Source organism: Adiantum capillus-veneris, chromosome 20, assembly GCF_014529385.1.
Source record: "Adiantum capillus-veneris isolate H3 chromosome 20, ASM1452938v2, whole genome shotgun sequence".
Classification (NCBI taxonomy): Eukaryota; Viridiplantae; Streptophyta; class Polypodiopsida; order Polypodiales; family Pteridaceae; genus Adiantum; species Adiantum capillus-veneris.
In genome coordinates this window covers 121,982,774-121,988,621 of record NC_140950.1, presented here as the reverse complement: position 1 = coordinate 121,988,621, position 5,848 = coordinate 121,982,774, and the positions used below count along the sequence as shown (strand labels likewise).

The 5,848-nt window shown below is 40.9% G+C and overlaps 1 pseudogene; it reads left to right on the top strand.

The window, feature by feature from the left end:
• Positions 1 to 2,013: 2,013 nt before the first annotated feature.
• On the top strand, positions 2,014 to 2,551 carry LOC147433183 (uncharacterized; annotated as a pseudogene).
• Positions 2,552 to 5,848: the final 3,297 nt, after the last annotated feature.

The following is a 5,848-nucleotide window of genomic DNA, read 5'->3' as shown; positions in this document are numbered from 1 at the left end:
TTTGACCAATAGTTTTTCACCCCCCTAGGCGTTTCATCTAGTTGCAAGGGTTGTAAGGTACTCTCCCATGATTTTACTTGAAACATTGTTTTAGGGGGTGAATTTACAATGGGAGGTGGTATTCTTTCCTTGTTTTTGTACGATTTTGGTGGTAGGTGGAAGTTGTAAAGAATTTTGTGTTTTTGTGAAGAACTACATGAAGAGCAAGAAGCTTCATTTTTTTTTCTATGTTTGAGCCGAGCGATACAAGTTTTTCTCGCTTGGGTAACCAAACTAGCTCCGGATTAGGCGTATCGTATTTTGTGATCTTTCCCTTCCCAAGGTCTTCAATCGGCTTTATTGTTATAGGATTTGACTCACATGGGTCTATAGGTGACATGTAAAAATACAATTTATGTTTAGGCACCCAAATTTAATCATTCCCTTCATAGTAGCCTTGGACTTCCAATAGTCGTTTAGGAATCCAACGCAATGTTTTTTCTCATTTCTTGGAGCAAGTGGAGTGTCTCTTACAAGGCTTCTATTTTTTAGCGTCAATTTGTTTTGCTAAAGAAGCTTTAGGGACCCATTTGTATGTTTTCTTTGTTATATTACGATGAGTATTGTGTGTCTCATGCTTTGTTTTAGCTACAAAAGTTGAATCTCTAGAGGGTTGGGCTATAGGTACAGATGGTTCAAACTCTTGCACATGCAATGTTTTGGGTTGTATTTCCTCAAGAGATGATATCTTAGGGACTATCACTTGAGTGGCAGGGCTAAGAGTTGGTTCTTGTGTTCTGACACTCTTTGTCCCCCAATCAATAGTGCATTTGGTTGCTAACATCCACTTGCATCCTAGGTTTATATTGCCTTCCATAGTTCCAACACGCATGAACAAAAAGTCTTGAGCTACGATCGCGTTGTCATAACTGACAGAAATATGCAAAGTTCCAAAAACAATAGGTTTTTTCTTGTTGATATCCTTGACTTGGATGGTACTTTCAAATAGAGATGGATTTTCTAATGGACACCACACTCCATATGATAACAAATTATATTTAGCACCTGTGTCCAATACGGCGTTATATAGCACCTTCCCATAGGTGCTATTTAACTCAATAGGGTATCATAGAGGTGTGTCAGACTCCAACCAACAGACTCCAACCAATCATCCTCTGTTTCAACTTGAAATGCATGTGTAACTCCAAGGTTGGCCTCTCATTGGCGTCTAATACATTGCTGTTGCTCCTTAGTCTCAGCTTGAGCTTGTATCTTTTGTAATTCTGCTTGTGTCTTGTCTGCCTTTTTTTGATGGATGACACGTAGCTCCTCTTGGCTTAAAGGATCATAATATCTTTTAAATTTACTCCCATTGAGGAATCCAATGGTTTCAACTCCACCAAAAGTTTCCACACGAATGGTACCTTGTGGGGTGATTTTTCATACTCTATCTGGTCTTTTTCTCACATATTTTAACTTTTTCTTCTCGTTACGCACTCCATACATAAGGAATTTATCCCCAACCTTGATATCCTTGTTCTTTAAATGATGGTCAAACCATTTGCTTGTGGATAATAAGATGTAGACTTATGGTGGGCTATTATGAAGTTTGTCATGAGTTCCTTTATCACTCCGTTTATAAAATGAGTACCATTGTCACTCACAATCTCAAGGGGAGAACCAAATCGTGTAATAATGTTCTCAAAGAGAAACTTAGGAATTGACCTTGCATCAGCCTTGCATGTTGCCTTGGCTTTCGTGCACTTTGTCACATAGTCAGTGGTGGCAACACTAATATATTGAGATTGAGTGTTATGAGCTGCCAGACTAATTGGGCCTACAAATTCTAAACCCACCCCATTTTTCAAATGGTTCATAGGATGTAAGGGCATCTTATCCTTTTGTTGTGTGATCTTGTAACGTTGGCATTCATCACACCCTTTTGCAAAAAGTGATGCATCCTTGAATAAGGTAGGCTAACAAATAAGCTAATAGCGACTAAAATAACTGCTTGCCTGATGAGCTAGGGTTTGGATGCCTCCCCTATTTTGCTTGTGTGCCTTGTTGAGCAGCTCCAGCAATGCCGCGGGGGTTGGGGGGCCCTTAGTTGGGTTGTCTGGAGGCTCAGTGATGCATGCTTGCAGAGCACTGAATGACCTGCAGGTTTAGGGTCTGTCAAGCTGGGGGTCCTTGGGTTCGGGAGCAAGAAGGCTTCAAAGATGGAGGCTTCGGCTGCTTCTGCCCGGCCTGGCAGGATGGGGTGGCTCAGGTGGAGCTCATATTTTTATACCCGGGCTGTGCAGCTGCCCGCCGCTCTTGCAGGGGCTAATCGTTTGCAAGGTTAGGTTGGTGAGGTCTTGCAGAGATGGTGTGTGGGTTCATGGCTCGGTGCTATTCACCTGGATTTTTTTTGGTTCCGCTAGCAGGTTGGTGGTCATTTGTGATGGTCGTGTTGTGGCTCAGGATGGTGCAGTTGATGCATTGATTGTATGGCTTCTCAGATGTGAGAGTTCTGGTTGTGGACCTTGATCTAGTGGACTCGGGAGGGTTTGATCTACTGGTTGCAACTTGATGGCATCTTTTTTGGGGTTTGGCATATGCTGGTCTGACGATTGGGGTCATGGTGTCTTCCGACGGCAGTGGGAGTCTCATGGTGGCAACCCCTACCGGCCTTTGGTGATGGAGGCTAGGACTCTGCCCTTCTACATTGTAAGATCTTCTCTTTGCCCTTTGCTTGATAGTCAGTCTTGTTGTGATGAGATGGGGTGCCTCCCCTTGTTAGCCAATGTACCTTGGGTCTTTGGTTTGGTCTGTCTAGGCTGGTGGCCTGGCTCGCAGGTCGGGTGATGTATTTTTTTTGGTTTTCTAAATATAATCTTTCCACCCACCTATTGTGGTTTTTGAAAAAAAAAAAGGTAGGCTAACAATAGCCTGATTGCAACACCTTTCTAGCGGTTAGATCCCTTGAAAAATTTTCTTCGGCTATACCTATGTGGGATTCTTGCAGTACGTATAAATACTCATTCTCATGAGCACAACGTCTAAGAATATCTTCCTTCCTTAGCTTGCAGAGAGTTCTTACAATTAGAGAATAAGGTTCACATTCCTTTAATAGTTTTTGAGCTATATCCTTACAAAGCTCTTTGGGTGGAAAACCATTAACTAAAAAGTTCACAATCTTAACTTCTCACTCCATTTAGGCATGGTCTCGACTATGAACAAGGAAGTATCAAGCAATTCATCATCGATTCCAGTAGGGGCTTCACCATTGGGTATGCGAGACAAATGAGCCGCCATGACAATGGTAAAACCAAATTCAAGAGGAATTAATAACTATCGTGTGATTCTTCCTGTGGAACAAGGTTTATTCACTAGATACAACAACACTTGATGATCCACATAGAAAACAAACTTGTTGGCAAGAAGGTAGTAGCAAAGTTTCTTTACTGTGTAAATCATAGCTAAAACTTCCCGCTTTGTAGTGGTGTAGTTTCTCTCAGTATCATTTAATTGACGACTTGCAAAGCTAATGGGGTAGTCCAATTTATGGTCTCCTGGTTGAGCTAGAACACATCCAATAACAAAGTATGATGCATCAATATGCACATGGAAAATTACATTCCAATCTGGCCCTCATAGGATGGGAGCACTTGTTAAGGCCTTTTGTAATAACTCATAAGCATGTTCACACTCCGCGGTCTAGTGGAACTCAATAAGAAGCTTTTACGATGGGCCAACTATCTTGACAAAGTATAAAATAAACCATCGATAATGACCAACATGGCCCATGAACCTTTGAACTCCTTTATAATTTGAAGGTGGCAAATTGAAAATGGATTTTTAATTTTGCTCTCATCTTTGGAAATCCCATTTTTGGACGCTATATGCCCTAAAATAACTCCATGTTTAATCCAAAATTGGCATTTGAAAGGGTTTAATGAGATGCGATACAATCTGCACTTTTCAAACACTTTTTGTAAACATGATAGATGTTCTTTCCAAGAGGAATAAACACAAAGGTCATCTAAGAAAGCTTCTCAAAACTCCCTCAAATATTTCCTAAAAGCAGTGTTTATCAATTTTTGGAAGTAGTAGGGGCATTGGTTAAGCCAAAAGCCATAAAACAAAATGCGAACACTCCAAATTTAGTTATAAAAGCACTTTTAGCTTGGTCCTCTAGTGCACTTGTGATTTGATTGTAGCCAGATTACCCATCTGAACGGCTATAAACTTCCTTCCCTGCAACTCTTTCAAGCACATGTTTCGAATATGGCAAGGGGTAATGGTCTCTCTCAGTGGTGGCATTGACCTTCTTGAGATCCATGCACACTTTGAGTTTCCCATTTTTTTTTGACAGAATAACTATTGGAGACACCCATTTTGAGGGCTCAATAGGGTATATGAATCCACATTTGACAAGCTTTTTAATCTGTTCTTGAACAATCTTTGCATACTTAGGATTCATTGGGAAGGGTCGTTGCTGAACTGGTAGGGCCATGCTATTCATGGGAATTGTGTGTTGCACCACGGAAGGTGGAACACCTTTCATATCATGATATGTCCAAGAAAATAAATCATTGAATTCCTTGAGAAGCTCCTTAAGTACATATTCCTCAGTCTTTGTCAGATATTGGGCAATGAAGATAGGTCTGGACTCCTCACCTGGGTTTGCTAACTCTATTTCCTTAACTATCACTAGACCATCATAGACTCCATTACTTCCAATAGGTGTTCTTTGGGCCTTTGCATACACAACCTTACGCTCCTCTGTGGTGTGGGATTTGAAATGCTCAGGTGCAAAATGTAAATTTGTGGGGTCTTGTTGGCTTCCCTATAGCTTCTAGTTGTGGGATGTCAATGGGTTGTAGACTACACCCCATGATGCTTTGAAGGTATTCACCCCAATGATTTACCAACTTTCAATGAGAATCACATGCCCCCATATAACTAAGCCATTCTGCGGTAGATTTCTTTTCATTTATACTAGCACGCACATTTGCCCAATATTGTCGCCTCTTATATCTCTTACTTTTTTTGTTTAATTTTCAATTACGACCTTCCTTTGGTGAAGATGAATTGCTACTCGTGTTTTCTCCTCTCCCAGATAGATTGTCAATTAATGCACTGTTGGGGCTTCGTATGGTCCATTTCCATATTTGTGCCAATATTCAATTCAAATTCTTCGTCCTCAGAGTCGGCTTCAACTGATGATCCAAAATTTGAATCATGTGAGTTATAGTCTTTTGAGATGCTATTGGTTTCATTGTCAATCAAGCCTTCACCTTGTAGGTCCTCGTGAGCTATATGCATTGCTCCTATCATATTTAAAGGTACAAGTTATGGCATTTCATCCCCCTCAGGTGTTACCCAGGTCGACCCCCTATTTCCCCAAGTGGTTATGGTTGCTGCTAGGTGGACCCAATCCACGTTATCAGACTCAGCCATTCCATGTAGAACATCCATATAAGGGGAATCTTTGCCAACATAAGTGTCCTTTTTACACGTGTAACAATACTACAATGGGGCCGAGTGAAATGTGGTGTCAGATCAATGGTCATTTATAAATCTATTTCCTACAGGATGTGGCCGACCAATCATGAGATTAACTCGAATGACAGAGTCTTTGAACTATAAGTAGACATGGTTTTTAGACCAGTCATGCACCAATTTTGCTTCCCTCATGAAATGACATACTAATATCATCTTAGATGACATAGTGTGCTTGGGAATTCCATAACGATGAAGGTATGCCTTATTTTGTGTCCAAGGACCTTGATCTTAAGATCTTCTAGCATCCCAATAAGTTTAACAATAGTCCCATTGGCCATCTTTACCACTATGTTTGTGATCCCAAGGTGAGATCTTCCCA